Source organism: Schistocerca cancellata, chromosome 9, assembly GCF_023864275.1.
Source record: "Schistocerca cancellata isolate TAMUIC-IGC-003103 chromosome 9, iqSchCanc2.1, whole genome shotgun sequence".
Lineage (NCBI taxonomy): Eukaryota > Metazoa > Arthropoda > Insecta > Orthoptera > Acrididae > Schistocerca > Schistocerca cancellata.
The window spans coordinates 322819605-322832846 of NC_064634.1; positions in this window are offsets into that span (position 1 = coordinate 322819605).

Below are 13242 nucleotides of genomic sequence, written 5' to 3' on the forward strand. Positions count from 1 at the left end.
ACAATCACATTGATGTTTCCCTGGCAGTCTTCTCCCAAACCGAAGTCGTAGTTTGATACTTGGTAGGCACAGCTCCACTTTCTTCAAAATCTCGGTCAAATATTGAGTTATGTCCAAATTTCAGGCAGCTATTCCGTTAGAACATCCATTTGGACGTCGGCTAGTTCCACTTCATATGGTATAGCCACAGGATGTTCACATTTCCTCGAAATCGTTTCCAGTGCTTCATTGCTATTTTTTCCAGTATTCGTCTTGCTCTCACACTGCCGTTCCCACGTAGGAGAAAACGTAGGTTCGCCATGACACCAAGTCTCACAGTAACGAATTTGGAGAATTTATTTGCAGTTCTGATTGCAAACTGCTTAGCCTAACTACTTAGCCTCTTGTAAGTCTGTGTCATTTGCAACAATAGGAGTTATTTCCAATCAGTAATGTCGTTTATATTTTGTTCCAGTGATTAACATAATGCATTATCTTTATCTCTCCTAAAATACTTCTTCAGAACAATTTAACGTGGAAATACTGTTCTGTGGGACACGTCAAGATTAGCCATAATTGGTTGCAAAAGATTAAGCGTGTATATTTAACCACGTCGTATTTTTTCTTTCACGCAATTTTTTCTGCTGTTGTAAAACTGGTCAGGTCAGTTTTATGTCATCGATTTATTACGCCTACATTTCCAAATGTTAGCTGTTATTAGTATTAGGATACTTTAGAATTTTGGCCACTAATTTGGCAGATATGTGGATATAAACATCGTGCTTTTTGCATCACCTATGTATTTTTCAGACGCTTCAGAATACTGCAACATATTAGCTATGCAAGATAATTAATTACTACTCTGTTGTGTTTTTATTACTGTAAGTTTGAATGCAGGCTGTGGTTATTATACAAAATCTATAGTAAGTTCAAAAATGGTTCAAATCGCTCTGAGCACTATGGGACTTAACTGCTGTGGTCATCAGTCCCCTAGAACTTAGAACTACTTAAACCTAACTAACCTAAGGACATCACGCACATCCATGCCTGAGGCAGGATTCGAACCTGCGACCGTGGCGGTCACGCGGTTCCAGACTGTAGCGCCTAGATCCGCACGGCCACTCCGGCCGGCTATAGTAGGTGTATGTCATCTGTAGTAATTGCACTTTTTGATTCAGTAACGTCGTTCGTATTTTTTATGTGAGTAATAGGATGTATTATTTTTCTCCCTCATAAAGCGATGCTTCAAACCAATTTGAATGCAGAAATATTTTGTTGTGATTTACGTCAATAGTTGACCTAAAAATGGTTCAAATGGCTCTGAGCACTATGGGACTTAACATCTGGTCATCAGACCCCTAGAACTTAGAACTACTTAAACCTAACTAACCTAAGGACATCACGCACATCCATGCCCGAGGCAGGATTCGAACCTGCGACCGTAGCGGTCGCACGGTTCCAGACTGAAGCGCCTAGAACCGCTCGGCCACACTGGCCGGCTAATAGTTGGCCTAATTTGTCAGTTTGAGTCTGCCTGGTTAGCCGTTAGCGTCGAATTTCTTTTAGCTAATATGTATTTTTTTCTGCTGTTGTAACCCTCGTTAGGTTAGTTTTACGACATGCAGTTACTGAGCCTACATTCTCAGATGTTAGCTGTAGATTAGTTACTTCAGAATTTCGGGCACTAATTTGCGAATATTTTCATATGTACAAATTAACTAACGCTTTATTTTACAATTTAGGCGTATTTTTCGCAATATTATGATGTCACATCACTTGATTTGAGTCTCACAGCAATTTTTAATATATTAACTCAGTGTAAAAAAATGCAGTTTGTTGCACTTTAGACATATGTTACAGAAATGTTAGAATTTTTCAATGTCTTGTATGTGGAAAATAATTAATTTACAATTCTGCTGCGTTTTGCAACTGTGCAGCCTTCTGGAAGTGGAAGTAAGAAGTTGCGGTTAGTTAATCGGACGTTGATCGATTTTACACTGCAACCATCTGCTGGTGGTAGTACGTGCTCGTTTTACTCCAGAGCAGCCATTTGCTGGTGACAAGAGCAAGCAGGATGTGAGGGTGGACCTCCCTTTATTTATGTCTTCAGAGCTCGCTGGATAGTGTTACAAATTTGTTTGTACAATACAATGTATTTAGCAGTTTCAATTTCTAGTTAGAAAGTACCTTTAGCGTGATCCAGGAACGGCAACGTGGATATAACAGTATTTTATTCCCATGAGGTTGCTTGATTTTGGTGAGTCCCCTTCTAAACATTCTGTGTGGTGTCTGTCTGTTCTACATCGTGTCTCTATAAAGGCACATTTGCATGCCGAGCGTGAGTTTCCTCGGAAACGCGAAATATTAATTAAATAAATAATCAGTGACAAATAAATAAAGCCTATGGCACACAACTGCAGCGCTGTGTCGCTGATAAAACAAAAGCACAATTACGTTACTCGTATGTTTGATTAAGAAAGGAGAGCTCTGGTTGAAGTGGTGCGAGAAGCACGTATTTTATTTTATTGTCTGGCACACCGCCATATTTCATGTTATAGAAAATTACTGCGAGTTGCAACCACACTAGGCACTCGATTCTGTAAAGAATTTATATTTATAAAAGTAAGTAGGATTATGAACTGTAGGCTTATTCATTGAATATATCTGATTTAACTAACAGTGTAACTTTTTTATGTTTAGTAGACAATCACCTCTGTACGACGTTTTGGCATGGCTGGCAAATTATTGTAATATTGAGATTTAGATTATGAGTCCGCACCTACCGCAGCAGTCTTTGGAAACGATTTAACTACGAAGTCCGATTATTTCAATTTTATTTCACGGTCAACTACGAGTAACATTGCCTTTACGAAAAAGCCATTGTCAAGCGTCTGATACCGAATAATTATCCAGATAAGCAAATATCAATTACAATTACAATCACCATCATACAGAATAATTAACATTAAAATAATTAATATTTTATTTGATTTTATTTTATTTATTTTATATTGGCGACTGCGTGTCGGACTTGTTATTTTGTCATTTGTTACATTGTTCTCTTTGTTTCATGTAAAAAATCAACTTTCTGGACCTGGACGTCAATGTATGAGAGATAACAAAATTTGAAGACATTGCAATTCTGAAATTTTGCCGGAAGACGCAAAGAAGCTTCCAGCAAAATAAGGTAAGACGCAGCATCCTTGCATTGGCAGGCTTGACCAGACGTATAATTCAGTGTATTAGCTTTTCAGTAAATTCTGTAGTGTTTCTTTTCCGCATAACAGTTTCAGTGATAAATTTCATTCTCAGTACTTTTCCCTAAACAATAACGTATGCAACAATACCAATACACGAGTGTACAATATGGCCGACTTCTGTACGATACGTAGTAACATGGACAGCAGCCATTACCAATAATCTCAAATTCAGTTTATATTTTTAAATTAATAGACAGCCATTGTTGCTACGAGCGATTCATGCTCAACTGCATTTTATTTTAAAATCAGTGTCAAATATTTTCTTGAAACATATTTCACGTGTGGCATGGTAATAACTAGAAAACAATACGCAAAAATGGAACAGCAAGGACGTACTATTCAGACGCAATCCGACTCGGACGTGAGACAAGTGTTAGAAAATGACTTTACGACAGCAACCGGTAGTGACGATTCATCAAACATTGACGCAAGTGTTGACGAAAATTTTGACAATAGGCCGTCCACCACAAAAATTTCAAAGTGTCAATCAGAGCCCATGTTAATGCATGACGTCACGTCTAATGACGCGGCGGGGGCAGAGACCTTGCAAACGGTAAACATTGCCGACATGTTACAAATGTTAATCAAACAGAACGCCGAAAACATGGCAACCTTAAAGACACAAAATGACGCAATTAAATCTGACCTCATAGCACTCAAGACAGGTAATGACACTTTATGTAAACGTGTGGAACTTATAGACGCCACACTGACCAAACAGATGACTGAACTCAGTACTAAATTTTCCCAGCTTAATACGAGACAAGAAAAGACTACAACTGACGTAGCACTTTTACAGACACAAATAAAAAACCTTAATGTCACGTGTGAAGTTCTTACTGAACAAATTCAAACATATCCTTCACTACATGACAACCTTGAAAAACGAATTACTGACGTACAGAATAAATTTGACAATGTTGAACAACACCTGACTGACATCTTACAAACTGATGCCACAGCTCATTTTGAAAATATTAATAAAGAATTTAATGATTGGGTAGTGAACAAAGATAAACATTTTGATACATGCTTACGTGAAAATTTACCAACAATTGTGCACGACTCCGTAGCGCAATACATTACTAATAACAAACAGCTGATCAGTGACGCAGTACAATCCGTCACTGCACCCATGGGACAATTCACCGATCGACCACAGTCTGAATGTAACGAAAATATCAGTCAAAATGTACAGTTCAGAAACCAATATACATTCGAGTATGATACACACATTCCGCACACGACAAATACACAAGAACAAAACGCACCACGACTACAACACATACCACGATGTGCAAACACAAACACAAGCTATTATCATGGTAAACCACAGCAACATTATCGTAATTACTCGCCAGCTGGACATAGCAGTAATTACAGTGGGACAAATCCATATCATAATGCAAAGGAAGACGAAAGCTTAATGAAACACAGGCAATTTCAGATTTTTATCCCAGAAAAACGAACCATTCATCCGGTGATTTTTCTTAAATCTTTTAGTAACGCATTTCCACGCACTTGGAGTGACCGGAAAAAGATTTCATATATTGTCGGTTACATCCAAGGCGATGCAGCTGTCTGGGCATACAGTCAAGCTGACGTATGTACCACGTACAGTGAGTTTGAGCGTGCTTTTCTGAACAAATTCTGGTCGCAATCCGTCCAGGAGCGACTCAGAAGACAAATTTTAGAACCTGAAACTTTTAACAGTAAAAATGGCAACTTACGCAGATATTTTGAAAAATACTTGAACATGGGACACTTTTTAGACGAACCAGTCGCAACGCGTGATATACTCCGTGCGTTGAAGGCCAAATTGCCTTTCAACATTAAAGAAAAACTTCTACATATCCCGGATGACGATTCAGATTATTTTTTAACAGCTTTAGATTCGGTTGACATGTTACTTGAAGACCAGCGCTTCGCGCGGCAAAACAGCAGCCACAATGTTTACACTAGTGGTATGCAAAACATGCAGGCTTGCCAACACAATTCTGGCGCGCCCACAGTTGGATACGCGGTACAACAAAAACAGCAAACTCACATGCCGTCTCAGTACGGAAATCAAAATCAACACGCGTATTCCAATACAAACAATAGTTACAACAGTAATAACACTTCATGCGGCAATCCATACAAAAGGCACCGCGGTAATAACTACAACGGTAACAACGGATACAAAGGTAATAACAAAAACACAAACAGAAATAGAAATAATAATAACTACGAGCCAAGACAGCATCAAGGTTGGACTCGTAACGATCAGTACTTTCATTCAAACTCTGCTTTACCACAGCAGCCACCAGGACAAAATTGGAGCATACCTTACGACCGACAGGTAAGTTATAATGCGCAACAGCAACAACAACCGCAAAAGTTTGGAGATCATAATAGGCAATATCCGAATGTGAATATAATAGAAATGACACCTGATGCACAACCTCAATCTGTGTCAGTACCTAGTACAAATGCTAATCCAACAAACTAGAAACAGTCACTACTTTGCCCCAGGTCGTGGCTGAAGAATTCTTGGGGGGCGGCTTCAATGTTAATCAGTTATTTGACACCACACTTGAACAACAGAATAATGATATGCCGAGTAATTCTAAACAAAAACTACCTGTTTTATTTATAAGATACAACCACAATAACAATATATCAGATGAACTTTTACAAGACAGTACACAATGTCGTTTAAACACAAATGAAATTGTTTTAGCATCCACTACTGGTGTAGTAGGTGGGATTCCAACTACTATTGTCCTAGATACAGGTGCAGCTGTGAGCGTTTTATCTTAATTTTTATAAAAAGATGTGTGAATTGGAACCTGTGCCTGAGTTTCCTGCCCAAAACTGTAAAATAACTACTGCACTAGGTAATAAGTCATGTAGGGTTACGAAGCAAGTTTTTCTAAACGTTAAAATAGGTAATGGAACCGTACAATGGCCATTCCTGGTTGTACAAAACCTTGTGACTAATTGCATATTAGGAATAGATATTATGAGCGAGAAGGACTGCATTATAGACTTCTCCAAAGGTAAATGTATTTTAAATGATAAAAGCAGGGTAATTATTATTGATTTGGACAGGAGAACTCTAAAGCATGACAAACACTGTACAGGGTACAAGGTTCAGTTAGTACTTGACAAAGACATTCAAGACATGCAAACACACTCATCTGACGCAGAGCTAATGGACTTGAAAACATTGCTTGATCATAAGATAAGTGAAGCTACAGCTCTCAGTGTACATGAACGTATAAAACTACAGGAAGTGTTATCCAAATATTTACAAGTTTTTACTAAACGATTAGGTGTTATCAACACGTATGTGTACAAGATTGAAGTTAAGCCTCACAAGATCTTCTACCATAAGACATATAACGTACCGTTATCTCAACGACCTGCTGTGTGGCAAGAATTAAAACAAATGTTAGACTGGAAGGTCATTGAACCATCCACCTCACCTTACTGTAGTCCTCTACTTGTTGTCAAAATATCAAATGGAAGCATTAGGTTAGTGTTAGACGCACGAGCTATTAATGAAATAATTTTACCGGTTCACACAAAACCTGAAAATTTAGAAGAGCAATTACAGAAATTTCTAGATGCAAAATATTTTTCCACAATAGATCTCGCTAATTCGTTTTGGCAGGTGAGTATCACTCCTGATTCTCGGAAATATACTGCATTTATGTTCGGGGGGCGAACCTATCAGTTTTGTGTTCTACCCTTCGGACTGAATGTCAGCTCTGGGGTATTCATTACAGCCCTGGATACCGTGCTAGGCGACGATTTAGTTGAGACAGTCACACACTATGTAGATGATATACTGATAGCTACACAATCCTGGAATGAACACGTTGACACACTTCAAAGAATTTTAGAAAAATTTGCACAAGCTGGAGTCACAGCCAACCTAAGAAAATCAAAATTTGGTTGCAGTGAGATAAAATATTTAGGACATATCATTAATTCACAGGGCATACGTCCTGATCCCAGTAAATTAGATGCTATCAGAAACTTTCCTAGCCCTCGAACTAAAAAGCAGTTAAAATCATTCCTTGGGCTATGTTCATTTTTCAGACGTTTTTTGCCACAACCACTTTTGAACAGTAAACATCTGCTAAATCTACTCAGAAAGAATCAAGTTTGGATCTGGTCGGAACAGTGCCAGAATGACTTTAATACAATTAAACATGCTTTAGTGAATGCTAACATATTGAGCCATCCAGATTTCAATTTAGATTTTTGTATGACTTGTGACGCTTCACGTACTGGCTTGGGCTGTTGCTTATTTCAAGTTGTAAAGAATAAAGAAAAGGAACAGATAAGAATTATTGGGTTTGCAAGTCGTACTTTAACTGAATGTGAGCGTACATACTCGACTACTGAGTTAGAAACACTTTCCATAGTATGGGCATTCAAGAAATTCAATTATTATTTATTTGGAAAACATACAGTAATTTACACCGATCACCAGGCCCTGACATTTTTGTTAACTTGTAAACTTGTACATCCTAGACTATCACGGTGGGCAGTTACACTTCAGAACTACTCTTTTGAAATTAAGTACATAAGAGGTAAGGACAACACCATTGCGGACACTTTGTCTAGACTTCCACAAGGTATGAATGATACCAACAGTGACTTAGAAAATATAAATGACTACAGGATTCTCTTAATGCAAGACAAGCAGTATCACCAATATTATATTGATATGTGCAGAAACATGGCTGAATTACAAAAATCTGATCCTCACTGGTATAAGATAATAACATTACTGGTAGAAAAACAAAATCATCCTTCGACTAAGTATTACAAGTTACACAATGATGTGTTATTTTATCGACGACATCCAAATGCTACTAACTGGTGTGTATGCATTCCCGAAGAGTCTGAACGTAATTTAATTTGGCACACACACTTAGTTTGGGGTCATTATGGGACGAAAAAGTGTTTGGCAAAGCTCAGCACATACTGTTATTTTAGCAATATGAGAAGAAAAATTTACAGGGAACTGAAAACATGTGTCATATGTCAAAAATCAAAACCTCAGAATTTATCCACAAAAACAGATTTACATTCTATTTTACCTAGTAAACCCCTGGAAATTCTGTGTACTGACATCAGTGGACCGCATCCAGCAAGCTCTGGAGGCGTCAAATATATCTTAGCTTTTTACGATGTATTTTCTAAACATGTAAAACTTTATGCTTTAAAATCCGCCACTGCAAGTGCTATAATACGAAGATTCTCAAGTGATTACCTGACGCACGTGGGAAAACCTAAAGCAATTCTGTCAGATAATGCAGCATACTACTCTGGGTACAAATGGAGAAATTTCTTGAAGGACAATAACATTAAAAGTATATTTATTTCGAGGTAGGAATGCTTGTACTACTTCGTACTCATCATAAATCTGTTGCACTCAAACGACGCAACGCTAAGTGGCGTCTGCTATATGAAGGACCTTATATAATTGTTAACATACCGCACCCTGGTGCGTATCTGTTACAACATCGTAGAACTAACAAAATTATTGGGCTATACGCACACCGAGATCTTAGAGCATTTCATGCTGAATAATGTCAAAGTCATACCCATCAAAACATTGCTAAGCAACTCGTTACAACACAGATAATAAGTAGTATAGAAATTTTCATTTCAGCGTTCCAGAATCGCAGTTGAAGACGGAAGAACTTTTCTTTCAACGCCGCGGCTCCACCGAGAAGACTGAATATTAAAGTAAAATTTATGATTACGTAGCAGTGAATGATATATTAATTTTTCACGGAACATTTGTGACTGTAGGTACCACTGACTTGGTATGACACCTGACGAACTGACAGACGTCATCTGTGAAGCGATCTTTTACTTTGAGAAATAGATTAGACGCACATCTCTCAACACGAAAAGCATCTACCAGTAGTCAAGGCCACACAGACACTCTACACACACGCAAAAAACGCGAGGAATCGAACATTTTCTCTCTCTTACTATTTTGAATATTTATTGAGTAGTGAAAACGCCTGGTCTTGCCTACTGATGTAATGAATGTTGTGTCTAACCTATCTTAATTTCAGATGACATCACAAAACCGATAAAGAGGACGTAAATATCTGCAATTCATGTAATCAAATGTGACACAATGTAATAACCTATAGCGATGTAATGATGTTGTAAACATGTTTATGTGCAACTGTATTATGTTTATACTACGAAAATATGTGACATGTGTATGTATAATTACTTATTTTTTTTTAACTGATGTATCATGTAAAAATTTGAACAAAACGAGTGCCAAAAAGACATTGCATAGTGAACCTCTATTCACGGACATTAACGAACATTACTAACTCTGCAACTACGCAGAAACCTATGTGAAGGAAACGGTTAATGCCATTCATTATGCATCGTACCTATGTAAACGCGATGAACGATTTCCTTGATTAATAACTACGAACATTTAGGTGAGCTATATTCAGCAAAAAACTGAAAATGTGAAGTGCATAATTCGTGCATCGTCTAGTGACATTACTACAGTACCTAACTTCAAGATGTTAACTGGATTAAATGGACACAAAGTGCCTGTCCAGAAAACAACACGACGGGTGGAAGAATTTTGGTTGGAACTTCAGGGAATGAAATGTTCTCGAAATGTGACGGACACTCTTACCTGGACTGTCCAAGGATGGACGCCAGCTATGTGCCGTCCGAGGTTCTACAACCAAGCTTCCACGGAATGTAAAAAACGAACTGCACGTGGACCAATTACTCGGCGGGTCACGTCTGATCTGTAATAAGCAATGCTTTTACTCACAACGAACTGCATCACAACGACTATAATGAAAATAGGAAATGGACACGCTTATGTATTAATCACGTTGTTATACAACGATGTTACTGTGATCAAAAAACTTTACCACGACGATACTAACCTGTAAAAAATTATTGTGCAGCAGATGAATATGAACTGTGATAACGACACGATGTGTATAGGTCAACGCACCTGAAACATACGGACATTTTTCTTTGAAGTATTTCAAAACAATACTATGTAACTAAGAACATTCAACAATCTAAGTTGTATTGTGTTATAACGAATATTGTAAATTTAAAACTAAGTTACCTGTCATAGAATGTAGTCTTCATATGTAATCTTGGTTGAATATTTTCTTGGTGCAACGACTGAGAGACGCGCGCACACGAACAATATGAACTGCAATACTGTGCCGCGTGATCCAACTGTACGATATAACGGCAGTGCCGGAGTCACACAGACGCTTCTGCGCATGCGCGCACTCTATCTGCCAACATAAGCACTTTTACGGCGCACCCGCGTCATTCAAAGTTTGTATATAATGTATATAATGTGTATAATGTGGGTCATGTAAATAGTTGTAGATAACTTAGACTTTCTTGTGCCTTTAGGTGAATTGCTCGCCTGCAGGTGTGTCCTTTCGCCTCGCAATTCAGGGGGCAATATAAAGGCACATTTGCATGCCGAGCGTGAGTTTCCTCGGAAACGCGAAATATTAATTAAATAAATAATCAGTGACAAATAAATAAAGCCTATGGCACACAACTGCAGCGCTGTGTCGCTGATAAAACAAAAGCACAATTACGTTACTCGTATGTTTGATTAAGAAAGGAGAGCTCTGGTTGAAGTGGTGCGAGAAGCACGTATTTTATTTTATTGTCTGGCACACCGCCATATTTCATGTTATAGAAAATTACTGCGAGTTGCAACCACACTAGGCACTCGATTCTGTAAAGAATTTATATTTATAAAAGTAAGTAGGATTATGAACTGTAGGCTTATTCATTGAATATATCTGATTTAACTAACAGTGTAACTTTTTTATGTTTAGTAGACAATCACCTCTGTACGACGTTTTGGCATGGCTGGCAAATTATTGTAATATTGAGATTTAGATTATGAGTCCGCACCTACCGCAGCAGTCTTTGGAAACGATTTAACTACGAAGTCCGATTATTTCAATTTTATTTCACGGTCAACTACGAGTAACATTGCCTTTACGAAAAAGCCATTGTCAAGCGTCTGATACCGAATAATTATCCAGATAAGCAAATATCAATTACAATTACAATCACCATCATACAGAATAATTAACATTAAAATAATTAATATTTTATTTGATTTTATTTTATTTATTTTATATCTCCCTACCACTTTCGCGCAACGACGCTCTGAGCGTGTTTTTTAGGGAATTGACTAGTTTGAACCTGGGACCAGTTGCTGGTAAGGAGACGCCAGACCACACATGACATGTAGAATTCAGAAGAGTTCAGTGAGATTAGCGATGATATAACCAAATACTTAATGAATTCAGCGTCAGCTCCACTGCACTCCCTGTAAAATAATCTTAATACTAACTAAATTTAGTGGAAGGGGTTCAAGGCTTTCCTATTTTTAGTAAGCTGGTAAAATAACGTCGAAAAAGCAGTTAAGTTCACCATTGGAAATTTTATTGGCAATTGTTTATAAATTGCACTATTGATAAAAGGAAATGTTTTAATACAGGATGGTAAAAACCGACTGCGTTCAACAAAAATGTGAACGAATATTCCCTGAATGGGTTTCCAAGTTCTACAAAGGATCAAAGGATGACCTATGCCATATCACATCTAGAATCTAGGTTTAATTTAAGTTTCACAAAAGAGAAAACCATCAAAATGGTCTACAGTGACCCTCAGTTATCTTTAATTACTTATCTAACTTGTAAATTACAGTGGCTGATGTGGCTTCTCAATAACTATATAACAGAAAAATCATCGCGTTTCAGATTTTTACTTCAAGTGGCAAATGTGAACACCATGAGCTTTAATTGACGATCGACGCTAGTATTACGCAAAAAGGGGTTGTAACAGATGAGACTTCTGCAGTTTTGAGTGTAGCCTTATGCGCTCAAAAATGCGGCATCGCATGCGTTCATTACCTTGTCGGTGTTCGTCAGGGGGCAGCGGCCGGAGCAGCTCTGTCCAGCTCGCCCTCTCGGAAGCAACTCCCTCCTCACTTCTCCTTACTACAATTTACCAAAGTTGGTTTAAAAAAAAACTATCTGGCTGTGTTTTCATCTGACCGATCAGGGTCTCAATGTTAACCTTAAGCTCTGCCTACAAAAATTCTGTCTATCCAATGACAAACGTTATACTTTTCGTGGTGGGGCAATGTTTTTTAAAGTTTGCAACGTAACAGAGACGCGAAAAAGTCTCACGCTAAAACTTGCAGCTGGTGTGGTCCTTTTAGCGTTATCGTAAGATCTATACTGTTCTCCTGGAGGGCTCCAGCTTTTAACATGGGCTGGGGGGTGGTCCTAACGTAACAGAGACGCTAAAACTTGCGGGTGGTGTGGTCCTAGCAGTTAGCTGGCGACGTGGGTGTCCGTCCGTCCCTTATCGTAGGGCCTTCCAGCTTAACACGGTTCTGCTCTCGGCTTCTGTTCTCGTTCCTCCCCTCGGAACTGCGTCTGTCTCACGGTGGGAAGGTATGACACGCATTTAGGCATTCTTGTGTTAGTCTGTGGTATTCCATTTGCTCACTCGTTACTCGTATTACTTTGGTTAATTTAATGTCACGATTTATTCGGAGCTAAGTGACATACTACTGGATTTGCTTATCATGTCAGGGTTTTCATGGAAGGTGTTGGATTTGCCTGACACCTTACACCCTTGCAGGCCAGGATTGACGTGCTTGTCTTCAATGAGTACTCTTGCCTCTCCTATTGGGGTGGTTGGCTTCGCTGAGTATCAATGGCATGTGCGCCTACCACTATTACTTCATCGACATTTTACCTTATTACAATGGTTGTGGTTTGTTTTCCGCGGGTGGCCGCGCAGTGGTTAATGAGACATTTACAGCGGTTAGATGGAAACACTCATCGAAACCAGTGACCCCGACGGCGGGGTTCGAGAACAGCCGCTAAAATCAAGAACTCCGATAGGCTGGGGGCTCACCACGATCAGCCCCGCAGAT